This window comes from Meles meles, chromosome 2 (assembly GCF_922984935.1).
Source record: "Meles meles chromosome 2, mMelMel3.1 paternal haplotype, whole genome shotgun sequence".
Lineage (NCBI taxonomy): Eukaryota > Metazoa > Chordata > Mammalia > Carnivora > Mustelidae > Meles > Meles meles.
In genome coordinates this window covers 142,940,625-142,954,221 of record NC_060067.1, presented here as the reverse complement: position 1 = coordinate 142,954,221, position 13,597 = coordinate 142,940,625, and positions in this window count along the sequence as shown.

Here is a 13,597-nt window from a genome sequence, read left to right as displayed (position 1 = left end):
CGCTGACAAGAAATTGATGTCCCCATTGCTATTTACCTAGCAGAAATTAGTCCTCAAAGATCAGCCTTAGCAAAAGGGATGGAGAGGCAGGTGGTTGGGGGAAGAAAATGAATTCCACGGCAGGAGTTTTCCCATTTGTCATTTGCATCCCCCCTGGCGCATCCCTTCTAGTAGTTTGCTTTGTGGGTCTGTGCTGGTTACCTCAGGAAATCGGATTGAGCCTCAATGCAGAGCATAAAATACCAGAAGCATTCCCAAAGAGGGCAAGGGACACCCAGCAGAGACCCAGATCCCTCATGAGAAACTGAAATCTGAGAACAGCATGAATGTACCTTGAGCAGAAGGGCTTAGTGGTGACTGTTGGCAGGGCAGATCCCCTCTGCTTGCTTTAGGGCATCTGTCCCAGCCACTCTTGGCAGAGAAAGAAGCGGAATCACTAGGATTGGAGGAAAGCCCTTGGCGCAGTCCAGCAACCCCCTGCTTCTCAGAGCCCTCATCCTGGGATGTAGGAAGACCCACCAACTCAGCGAGACTGTGGGGTCCCTCTTGAGACTGACTGATGGGTCCAAACACATCTGAGATAAGGCAGGGCTGGAGGGCTCCTCATCGACCCCTCAGTCTCTCCTCAGGGAAACAGGGAAACAGACATGCTTTGCTGTGATCACTGGGCTTAAAAGGCTATTCCTCTCCTCTGTTTCAACAGCAAAAGAATGTTGAGCCATCAGTCCTGGCCTTATGGTTTCACTAGACTCTAGATCCCTCTGCAACTCTGCTCTTTTTTGATAGTGACCATTTTGGCATCAGTCCTTTACATGCCAGAAATTAGCACCCCAGCATAAGCAGATGTTTGTGACAGAAGGTGTCCCCAGTAAATTCCATATGATTGTTCAGTCATTGCAACTCCTGGGTGTGAGTTCATTCAACAGGTCTTGTCTTTTGGTGGCCGGGCCCATATTGGGTGAGGGTGTTGTTCATAAGCCCCTTTGGGAATCCGATGAGAACTAAAGATTCCAGCTACAGAAAAATGAACACACATGCTAAAATTTGTGTATAATTTCATGGGGTTCATGCATTCTTTGGACTTCAGATTAAGAATTCTAACTTCAGGGGCGCCTGGGTGGCTCAGTGGATTAAGCCGCTGCCTTCAGCTCAGGTCATGATCTCAGGGTCCTGGGATCGAGCCCCGCATCGGGCTCTCTGCTCTGCAGGGAGCCTGCTTCCTCCTCTCTCTCTGCCTTCCTCTCTGCCTACTTGTGATCTCTCTCTGTCAAATAAATAAATAAAATCTTTAAAAAAAAAAAAAAAGAATTCTAACTTCAATTGTTTTCAAACTTAGGGCGGCACCTAGATCTCTGTCACCTGTCCTTGGACCAGGAGGCCATCTGCACAGCATTTTGGTAAAGGCAATGATTATCCACACTCTCAAACCCCTCAGCTTGGGTAGGGCGAATGCCCTTGTGGATGCTTTTCTCCTTGCTCTTTAGGGAAACAGTGTTTTTACTGGTAACAGGAGCCTCACTTATAAATAAATGGATCCAGACCATGGAGTGTGCGTATGTAGGGAGGTATCGAAGAAAAAAAAAAAAAAGTCACTCCTCTCACCCACTAGATAACAATGAAATCTGATGGAAGTTGGTTTTTCTTTGGATGTAGGGCTTTAAAAATAAAAATATAAACAGTATTTTCATGAACTACTTCTTAAAATTTCTCCAAATGGTTTTCTGCCATGATTCAGCATCATCCACAACCACCCACACTGTCAAATACTTACTCTAAGACTGTGCCTTTTCCTTGAAGATTAGTTCCCAAGGGAGCCATAGAAAAACATTCATGAAATACCTGAGGGGTTGGGATTTCTAGTCTAGAGAAAGGAGTGTCCAGTGATTTCTGACCTGTCTCATTTATAGGCTTTAGCAACTCCAGTTACTTGGCTATGGAGTCAGAACTCATAGAGGTAAGGGGACTCCTGGGCTGATGGCACCGTTCTAAGGCAAAGTCTTTGGACTGAGTGCTGAGGAAGAGTGAACAGATCTGCAGAGAAAAACAGAGGCAAGTGCCAGGTGGACAGGGAGGAGAAAGAGTAGTCTCAGTGCCTGTGGCCAGCTAGGAAGAGTCCTCCCATCTTGTGTGTATATGCTGCTTTTCCCAGCATGAGGTGGGGTCTGTCTGCTCTCCCCTTGATGTCCAGTGTACCTTCTGACTTGCTTTGACCAGTAAAAGGTGTCAAGAACAATGCTGTATGACTTCCAGAAGAGGTCTTGAGAGGACTTACAGTCTCTGTTTCAAACTCTTGGAACCCCAGCACCATGAAAAGACGTTTGGACTAGGTTACTGCATGATCAAAACCCAGGAACCAGTGAGAGTTTATGTGAAGGGGAGCAGAGAGATCCCAGCCCAAGACCACAGGAAGCCCCAGACCTATGAGTGAGATTGTCCTGAATCCTCCAGCCCTGGTCCAGCCACCTCAGCTGATACCCTGAGAAGGGAGAGAGCCAGCCACCCTAGCTAGCCCACGTCTGAGCCACCCCAGCTGAAGCCCCAGACATTGTTGAACAGAGACAAACCATCCATCCTGAGCGTTGATCCAACAAAGTGGTGCTGTTTTAAAGTCACTGGGTTTGGGGTAGTTTGCTGCTACCCAATATCCCGTCCTCTCTCGTCTTTACCAGCAGGAATCAGATTGTGCTCCAGGTAGCAGTATGTCTACTTAAAAACAAAACAAAACAAAACAAAAAAAGAAAGAAAGAAAAGAAAAGAAAGAAACCCAAAAAACAAAACAAAAAAATACCAAAAATCAAAACCCTCCTTCTTCTTTCTTTCAGCTGACCTTTCTTTCACCTTCCTTTCAGGTGAACACCACTGGGTAGAAACTCTGAGAGAACTTTCCAAAAGGTTTCTTGTTACTAAAAGCCCTTTGCCCCTCTACCCCTCCCTCTTCTTCTGGACTAGGACACAGATCCTGTGCTTGGATGGGCAGCAGGCATCTTGTAGCAATGAGGACAAATGTCCCACCTCTGGATTCCTAAGGACAGGAATGACTGCCTACTATAAAACTGTTCCATGAGAAAAATAAGCCTTTTGATCGTTTAAGCCAACATTATGGTTTTACTTTTAGTTATTGTTTTGTTGGGTTTATTTTTAAGATTTTATTTATTTATTTGACAGAGAGAGATCACAAGTAGGCAGAGAAGCAGGCAAAGAAAGAGGGGGAAGCAGGCTCCCCACCGAGCAGAGCACCTGATGCAAGGCTGGATCCCAGGACTCTGAGATCATGACCTGAGCCGAAGGCAGAGGCTTAACCCACTGAGTCACCTAGGCGCCCCAATTTTGTTTTGTTGGCTTTTTGCTCTTTGTTTGTTTTGGTCACTTACAAGTTACAAATTCCTTGCCCTCATGAGACCCTGCTGCTTTTCTACCATTGGATTCTGTGAGATACCCCTGTATCTTCAAGTTTTTTATTTCCTATCTTCCCATAGCTTGTGCAGGTTTCTGTTGCCAGTAATCAAGCAATCCCTTGACAGGACAAGGATGTTTGAACCAAGGTTAAGAAGGAAGAGTTTTGCAAAGAATGTGTTCTCTTTCACTGATGACAAAGCCAAGAGACCATTTGTCAATAGTGGAAGAGTTGAGGGTTATGGATAGCGTAGGTCATGAACCACGGAAAGGTGGTTGGGGGTCTTTCACCAATCTCCTTTCTCAGAAATCATTTGAGCAAGATAGGCAGCTGCCTTTAGGGGCTGGGTTAGTTAGGTATGGCCGTCCCTGTAGACAATGGCATCAGAGCTCAAACTGTGGATGTATGTATGAGATGTGATGTCTTTGTGAAATCAAACAGTTAGGTCAAGCAAAGAGTTACAGACATCTCCTGGCCCCCTGTCTGCATTCTGGTGAGGTCTCAAAGGAGAAATCATGAAGCTGAAGGCATCCTGGACATGGCCCCTCTATTGGTTTTCTGTCCGTGGGCTCCAGTGTTTTGCTTGATGACATAGGATGGAGTTGGCCCATTAACATTTTTTAGTTCTGGTTTCTTGGAAGTATTTTCTCCACAAAATCCTCCAACTGCAGGTTTCCTCTTTTCTGTCTTATTGAAGAAGTAGGGTAAGATTTTTAGATCTGACGCTTGCCACCTGTAGGGGAGACTGATCCTGGGTAAGGTTTTGTCAACACTGCTGCAGAACATGTAGACTCCGAGGGCTCTGGGTCAGTTTTGATGTGGTTTCTAGGTAATACTAGTTCATCCCTCCTGCTATGGGCAGGAATGGGCTTCCTAAAATCCAGGGCCAAGCCCCATCCTGAGAGGCTGGTAGATCCCAAGTGTGCTGCTTCCTGTGAGGAAAGGACACTGTTCTTTGCTCTCCTCCTTTCCAATTTGGAAAAGGCCTCCAAGCAAAACAAGTATTCATTTCCTTCATGGGACTGCTGAAAGCCCCCCTCCCCTTTTCACACAACCATGAACTTCCTTCCAAAGGATCTATCAGTATTTAAATGTCATCTCAATGGTAGCAGAAATTTTTAACTTCTTCCTTATTTGAGGGGAGGATGGGGAAAGAGCAGTAGAAAATTTGATAGTTCTTTTTTAAAAAATGCCTTACGTTAAAGCATTTTCTGAAAGATGTTGGTTTGTTACTATCCAGCATTTGACCCCAAGAGAAAATTGCATCCTGATGGAAAACTGGAAATTCATTTTCAAGCACTAAATTGTAGACATTTATCTGAAAAGATGCTCAGCGTGTACTTTTAAGTGAAAAAATGTGGGTTACAAAACTGTGCATAGAATGATATTAATTTTGCCTAGAGAGAAGAAAAGGAAGGAAGAGAGAAAGAAAGAAAGAAAGGAGGGAGGGAGGGAAGGAAGGAAGGAAGGAAGACAGGCAGGGAGAAAGATAGAGAAAGAGGGACGGGAGGAAGGAAAAAGGGGAAGAAATAATTTTAAAGATGTATTTATCTATTTCCAAAGAACACTAGACATTTTGAATAGTAAAAATCACTATAGTATTTATTGAGGATGGAACTATTTGTGATTTTTTTTATTTGTTTTACTTACTTTCTCTATTTTTTAAAAGATTTTTTATTTCCTTATTTAACAGAAAGAGAGATCACAAGTAGGCAGAGAGGCAGGCAGAGAGAGAGGGCAAAACAGTCTCCCTGCTGAGCAGAGAGCCCGATGTGGGGCCCGATCCCCGGACTCTGAGATCATGACCTGAGCCGAAGGCAGAGGCTTAACCCACTGAGCCACCCAGGTGCCCCTACTTTATCTATTCTTTAGATTTTCTATAATGAACAAGTTATTTCTTTAATGTTCCTACAAGTGTTACTTTATTGGACATTAACTAATCTGTTATACAATTTCTAAAAGCCTTTTATCATTGGTTTCTTAGAGTAACAGTGTATACATGGATTGTCAGTTTATTTTCTAACTATGGCTAGTTTTGTTTTTGCTGTTATGTGGGACAAAGAATGGAACAGATAAAATCAAGAAAATCAAGAGTTCAAAATATTATCTTAGAATCCTGTCCTCCATCCTCCAAGATTTTTTGCTTCTATCACTAGTCATAGCCCTTCATTGTCCCAACAAATATTTTTGAGCCTAGGGTGAACTAGAGCAAAACTGCGGCTAGGAAATACACAGTCTCTGGAGTTTCCTCAGGGGAGATGAAAAGTTCCATCCTGAAAGCCAGCTTCCTCTTCTGGTCAAAGAACATTTCCACATGGAGGAAATGTTCTGGGATGAAGTGTGAACTCGGGGGAAGAGAGTTATCCTTGATCCACTCGTAGGATCTGCTGCAACTGTAGGTAGGAAAAATGGGATCAGGTGCACTGAAGATTGATCACAGAAACCAAAAAAGCAGTGAAAGAACAAAAGAAAAACAGCAAACAATCCGTTTAACCTATGTAAGAATCCACCTTTGCCCAAGAGAGAGCCAGCCTTTGTCCTGTCCCCACTCCAACCCTAGTGCTGCTGGGCTTCCAGTTTGCTTTTACTGTACGCCAAAAGCTGAGAGCCACGTCTGGCTAAAGTATTTGTGCGCCTCTCCCTTCTCTTCCGTATCCCCATCCAAAGGGAACCCCTTCAAAGGCAACAGTACTACTGGGACCAGAGTCCTTTTCATTCCTCTTAAGATCCGATCTGCACCTCAGATGGCATGCATGCCCACTAAAGTCTGATTTCTTTTCCATACAGAAAGCAAAGATCAAGGTCAAGTACTCCAGTTTGACAAAAATAAAATAAATCTGAAAATGCTGGAGATGTGTGGTTTGTTGGTTCCCTCTTCGACAGCCACAACCATTTACAAATCTTTTTAATGTTTTGTCAAGTTCTGGATCCCCTGCCTTGCGGTCATGCAGAGTGGCCCATAATGGTGATTTATGTGCTTGGTGAGCTTATGTCCCCCATTCCGCTAGGGTCATTTATTTCCATGGAAGGGTGATCCAGACAAGATTGGCTTCCACAAGGTGCCGCACGGACACGTTTGTCCTGCAAGAGTCTTGGGGGTTTGGGGAGGCAGACCGAGTTCAAGGGTACCCAGCTCAGGAACGGATCAGAGTTGAGCAATAGGCACTTTATTCTCCTTCCTTCAGCCACACCCTCTCCTCAAGCTGGTGTGTTGTCATCTTCGTTGTCCTGGTCTTTTTATGGACCCTTCTTAGCATCGCTTTTGTTTTGTGTTTTTAATTGTTCGCACTTTCCAGAGTGGGGTCCCGGGAGTGCCTGATTTAGAGAGGAGTTTGCCTCACCTCTGTGCTTCGTTCCCTAGCCCTCTAACACTAGCATCGGAAGCGAGAGCAAATTCGCACCGGAAGGCCCATGAGGGAATCAGCTCAGGGACCTACAGAATTTCTGGGTAAAAGTGCAAAAGCCACACAGCTCTGAAGAATCCAGACAGGGAAAAGTCTCTCCTGGTGTGGGGCTGCACCCCAGTCAAATGGATTCTACCTCAGGCAGCTTCTTTAAGAGCTGAGGGGCCTGAGGAAAAGGGAGCTACTTCTTCCACAGAGTAAATAAGTAGTGTGGGTTAATGTGTGATGGGTTGTGTGAAATCCCCAGAAGTCTCAGGGCATTCAACAGCACCGTGGATTAAATGACACCAATTACCATTATATTACCGTGAGAGAATGATTAAAGTGTAAGCCATCACAACGAATTGGAATGATCTACATGACTCAATCAGCAAAGCAACCACACCAGGAGAAGCTTTTGATGCTAATGGAGAAGCCCCCTTGCATGTCAAGTAGCAAAATGTCTAAGCTGCAATTCCTCCTGTTCCAGGAGCCACTCCACGTAAGTATATATCAATTCCTAAAAATTAACGCTACGGTATTCTAATAACTTACATTGGAATAGCTCTTTGCAGACACTCAATAGAGTAGTTTTCATTAAAAAGTTGACATATGCGATTGCAGAGCATTTCTCCTCCCATGACAATTCATTATCCAGATGGAAAACCCACAACAGAGAAATATCATGGTTATTAATAGAAATTTATTACATCCCTGCATCCCGACTGGCTGAAGAGGATAGAGATGTAGTGGAAAACTCTACCCCCACCTAAATTAAAGTCTAAATAAAGGAATATAAACAAAAATTACGCCCAAGTCTGGTGGTATGGGGTAAAAGGGGCGAGCGCGGGTTATGAGAAATCCAGCAGGCTTTCTAGCAGGTGGAGGGAGAAGGAACCAGAACGCGTACCTTCCGTTCATAATGATGGTTAACAAGAGGACATTACCCTGTTGTATGTTCTTCCCATCTTTGTCCTGTGGAAATAGAATTAGAAATGCAACAGCATATAGAATTTTCTTCCCATGTAGGCAGTTATTTCTAGGATGGTCTCTGTCGGCCAACCTGTCTTGGTGACATTTCATATGGAACTGTAAATGTCCCTGCCTCCGTAGAGATTCCTGATATTACCCAGGTGAACAGAAACACTGTGGCATCTTCATATTCCTTCCATCTTACTTTAATTCCCTCAGTCAAACACAGCTCTTGATAAAGAACCACCTATCACTCTGTCCAACTCTCTGACCTACTTTGACCAAATGAAATACCATCCATATTTGAAGTGTTTGTTGTTTTTTTTTTTCCTGACCAAGCAAATTCTCTTCACAGACGATGCTTGTCTGCACCATAGTCTTTCCATATTTTTCATGCTATAACCTGTGATCATTCTTATACATTAAGGATGATTTGGTCTAGGTGGACATACCCTCTGGGACATTTTGCCCCTTTCTGCCTGAATTTTTCCCTCCACTGCTTCAGTGCTCCTTACAGGGGAGAAGGGCTTGGTGCAGAGGATGTGAATTTTTGAAAGCCAGTTGCCTTGGGGTATAAGTTATATAAGTCGAGCTCTACCATACACCAGCTATGTGGCCTTGGGCAACTTACTTTACTTCTCTGAGTCTAGTTCTCCTCCGTGTAAAATAAACAAAATAATTCCTCTCTCAAGGGGTGGTAAGGATTACATGGGATAATACATGTCAAGTCTTGGACATGGAATTGATGACTGATTTCAATAATCAATGTGCTGCTTCTGTGGTAATTCTGGGGCTCAGGACCTGGGTGCCTCATGCTCCCTTGGCTTTATGGCAATTAATTGTTGAGGTTGTCTTTTTTGTTTGTTTGTTTTGGGGGGGTGTGGCACTTAAATTAAGAATGCAACAGTTTAAAGAATATAAAGGATATAAATAACACAAAATGTGACCCTATCACTTTCTTTCTCCATTTTAAAATATTGATATACCCTATTTAACTAGATATTAGAAAAAGTGAGTTCTAGAGTGGGCTGAGAATTTACTGACTACAACATTTCTTTTTTAACAGAAACTAATTTGGATACTGAGCCTGGGCTATAAAAATGGTATCATCTAGAAAAAAGAAAAGACTGCTTTTGATGCTGTATATATGCCCAACAGGGGGTATTTGAATGATTTTTCACAGAGATTGTCAAAGTTCAGCATACATGGGCATTACACTAATATTCCCAGTGGGTGCTGAATAGCAACTTCATTTTTGACAAGCTCACCATGTGATTCTGATGTAGGAGAACCACACTTTGATAAACACAAGCTCAAAAGCCCTTGATTAGAAAAAGCAATCAGTAACATAAAACAGGTGCCAAAAAAATATTTCTTGTCTCCTTTTCATTTACCTCCTTCCTCCTCTTCATCTTCCTCCTCATTCTATTTGTCCCTGTCTCTCTCTCAATATGACTCAGCTATGAGGCAGGAGGAGAAATGAATATGTAATTCTTTCCTTCATGTAAACAGCTGAGGTGGGAGTAGAGTGTTAGGAAGAAGTATTAGCAGCACTGCTGAATGAGAAAACCTGTGGTAATCAAAAGATTCCTTTCCTGGAAAAAAATAAAATCTGCAGCAGCAGAAAAGTTACAAAAGTTAACTACTTGCTGAAACTCCTAAAATTCCTTGAGTACCACTCAAGTGTGGCAGGTGAGCATCTAAGAGGAAGAAACCATAAGCCCTAGTCCAACCTAAAACCACAGAAAACAAGACTGGATTAAGTAATGTTTAAAAAGACTTCCATGTTAGGGGCACCTGGGTGGCTCAGTGGGTTAAAGCCTCTGCCTTCGGCTTAGGTCATGATCCCAGGGTCCTGGGATCGGCCCGCATCAGCTCAGCAGGGAGCCTGCTTCCTCCTCTCTCTCTGCCTAGATCTCTGCCTACTTGTGATCTCTGCTGTCAAATAAATAAAATCTTAAAAAAAAAAAAAGGAAAAAAGGACTTCCAAGTTAGTGAAGAGCTGTCTTAATCTGCAGCAGCATTTAGATATCTCCAAAAATAGTGGCTTTCTCACTTTCAAAAACTATGTGTATCAGTCAAGATAGACTGGGTTAGTAACAAATCAACCCTGAAATGTTAGTGGCTTAAGACAAAAAAAATTATTCTTAGCTCATGCTGAATATTTTGAACTGGCTGAAAACTCTTCTCTGTGTTATCCTCCTCATACTCATTCTGGGACCCATGCTGATACAGTAGTAGCCACTGCATTGCCAGTAACCATATGTCTCAGTCTGTGTGGGCTGCTGTAACAAAATACCACAAGCTCAGTGGTTTAAACAACAAATCTTTATTCCTCACAGTTCTGGAAGCCAGAGAGTTCAAGATCACGGTGCTGGAAGATCCAGTGTCTGAGGAGAACTCTCTCTTCCTGGTTTATAGATGGTGTCTTCTTGCCATGCCCTCACGTGGCCCTGAGCGGAGAGACGCTCTTTTCTGTCTCTTCTTATGAAAGCATCAATCCCACCATGAAGGTTCCATGCTCATGATCCAATTATCGCCCATAGGCCCCATCCCAAATAGCATCATCTTGAGGACTGGGGATTCAATATCTGAATTTTGGGAGGTCACAAATATGCAATCCATAATGGCAAAGGGAAAAGACAGAAATGGGGTGGTCTGGAGGGTCTTGCATTGGGAATTAAATGTTATAATACCCTCACTGGCCAAAATTAGTCCCATGGCTCTACCCAATCATCAGAAAGTCAAGAACTACAACTCTACCAAGTGCCTGGGCTGGAGTGGGGAGGAGAAGGGAGAATCAGAATATTTGCTGGACAACAATAATGTCACCACACTATGGAAACTTTTTTATTGAAATAAAATATCATGTAGGACCCCACAACATGAGATTTGCAACTAGAGCTGTTCTGAACAAAACTAGGGGACTAGGGTCAAAGTTCAGTCCTCCCAGACCCTTCCTCAGTGGTCCTGACATGCATCAGAGGACCCAGGATTCCTGGGGACAGTCAGAACCACTGCACAAAAAAATGCCCTACGCTGTATATCTTATTTAAATAGTTCTCTATTTAATAAATAGGTTCTCTATTTATGGACGATTGTTTTAATAAACGATTTTATTTAAATGGAAAAAGTAAAATTAAATGGAAAAGTACCACTCTGTGGCAAGCCTCAACCATTTGAACAGGGTGGTTGTAAACAAAGCATTATTTACGCATCATAAATGCAGAAAAAATGTTTATGAAAAGATAAGCATCTCTAAAAATAGTCCCCAGACTTTACTTCCAGCCTAATCAAAGGAAGCAGGCTCAAAAGTCGGTTTTGAAAACATACCCATGCTACCACACGAGTGAAACTTGAGGGCATTATGTTAAGTGAAATCAACAAGGCACAAAAAGACTCACGCTGTGACTATTCCTCATTCCACTCTATGAGGTATCTAGAGTAGCGGAGTTCACAGAAACTAAGAGTTGAATGGTGGTCACTGGAGCTGGGGGAGGGGAGAACGGAGAGCTGCTTGGATCCACAAGATGAGAAAATTCTGGAGATTGGTTGCACAACAGTGTGTCTATACTTACCATTACTGAACTGTACACTTAAAAATGGCTAAGATGGTGAATTTTATGCTATGTGACTTTCACCACAATTAAAAAAAAAATACCGATAGTTCCAAATCCATTCTTTAAAAAAAAAAAGTTTGTTTTGTTCTATCTGTTCACTAGCTAATATTTAAAACACATTTCCTTCTCCTCTACATAGCTTATCAAAATTAAATTTAATATGTAACCTCTTCATCACAACAATGAGAAATCTGCTAACAGGCCAGGCTTTATTTGCTGAACTCCTTACCCTCTGTTCAGGGTCAAAATCAAAATCCCTCATTATTCCCAGCTCTGTTTAATAGATAGCTTACCTAGGATCAGGCTACCCAAGGGGACAGTCTTTGGAAGTCTTTGGAAGTCCAAGTCTTTGGAGAATCTGCATTTTTTTTGAGCTTTTCTGGACCGAATGGGAAAGAGATGCTGCCATTTCTGGAAGTTCTGCCTGACGATAGCTGGCATCTGTGGAATTTGCTGACACACTGCAGAAGTCCTCTGCTTGAACACATGAGTGGGCAGGGGAGCAGGTGCAAGGTGAGGGCTGGCGGAGTGTTAGTCATTGTCACGGCGGTTGCACGTGTTGGGCTGAAGCACATGAGCTTTAGGGTCTGAAGGACCCTAACCCTGTGATCTCAGGCCAGTCGCTTAACCATACACTTGAGTTTCCCCACCCACAAAATGGGAGTTGTCTACAGATCTCAAAGAGTTCCTTCACTTATTCAAAAATACTTACTGAGTACCTTAAAGTGTGCCAGGTGCTGGGAATATGCCAGTAAATGAAATAGACAAAAGTCTCTATTCTTGTAGAGCTTAGATTCATCATTTGAGATGACTGACAATAAATCAGTTCAATATAGGCTATGGAGATGACATGTGTGTGAATGTGTATGTATGTGATTTTTAAATAGGGTGGCTGGGGAAGTCCTCATGGGAAAGCAGTACTTAAATAAAGAGAGACTTGAAGGAGGCAAAGGAGCAAGCCACATGGACATCTGGCAGGGAGAAAACCAAGTGCAAAGGCCCTGAGGCCAGTGTGGCTAGCTCAGAATAAGGAGGGGTAAGTGGTAGGAGATGCGGTCAGGGCAGTGACAGGGCATACACGGGGCACAGATCGCTTAGGGTATTCTAGGCCATTTGACTTGGGCTCCGAGTCAGAAGAGAGTATGCTGGAGCCGTGGGCAAGGACATGACCTGACTCACGTTTGAATAGGCTCCTTCTGGCTGCTTGGCTGAGCACAGACCAAAGGGGACAAAGACAGAGGAAAGAACATGTGTTAGGGAGCATCTGCAGTGGTCCAAGTGAGAGGTAACGGTGACTTAGAAGGAGGAGGTAGCTGTGCAGGGGGGTGAAATGAAATGCAGGTGACACAGGGAAAGCTCTCACCACTGTTTCTGGCATGTGGGAAGAGCTCTGCGGATGGTCATGTGTTTATTAACAAAGTATGTGAGGAAAAGTGTGAAATTAGGGGCAAAAAAGATACAATGTTCTATGTGCCAGTAGTTATCTGGATAAGGAGAAGGCAGAGCCAGAAACCTGGGATAACGACAGCCGGGGCATCAGGGGTAATCACAGAGGTGCTATTTTGGGACCAGGATAAAAAGATTGTTTTAGGCTTCAAAGGCACCATGCGGGTACTACAGTGAGGAATCTGTCCCCGTGCCAAAGCCTCCAGAGAGGCAGAGAATTCAGAAAAGTCAAGGTCAGCTGGATTCGGGGACAGAGAGAGACAATAGTGATAGCATTTAGTTTGTATATTTTTATGTACTGAAATACATAAAATAGAAACCTCCCCGGGAAGCTGGAGAATACAGAGCATCCCATTCCATATTTGGACACTTCTCTGAACCAATATAGAAGGAGCAAATGTAAAGCCAACCCTTGGCCTTGCAGAAACCAAATGATCCCTCATCCTTTCCATTTGGGGTGGATACTAGGACCTCTTACCAGGGCAATGCTAGAAGTGGGACCCCACTTGGGACAGTAAACGCTTTCAGAACAACATTTCTTGGAGGTATTAGAGATTGCCCCTTGACCACTGATTGGGACACATGCCTGAATTCAGGTATACACACATTTGGAACAAAGGACTATCACCAATTGCCCCCTGGACTCATTGTTGTCTATAGCTTTCTATAGTCACAAGAGAGGCTGGGGTGCCAAACAGGCAAGCCCTCAAAAAAGGAGAACCAGGGAGGGGTCACCACTGACAGCCCCTGTCACCAAGCTCCTCCTCTGAAAAGAACACTGT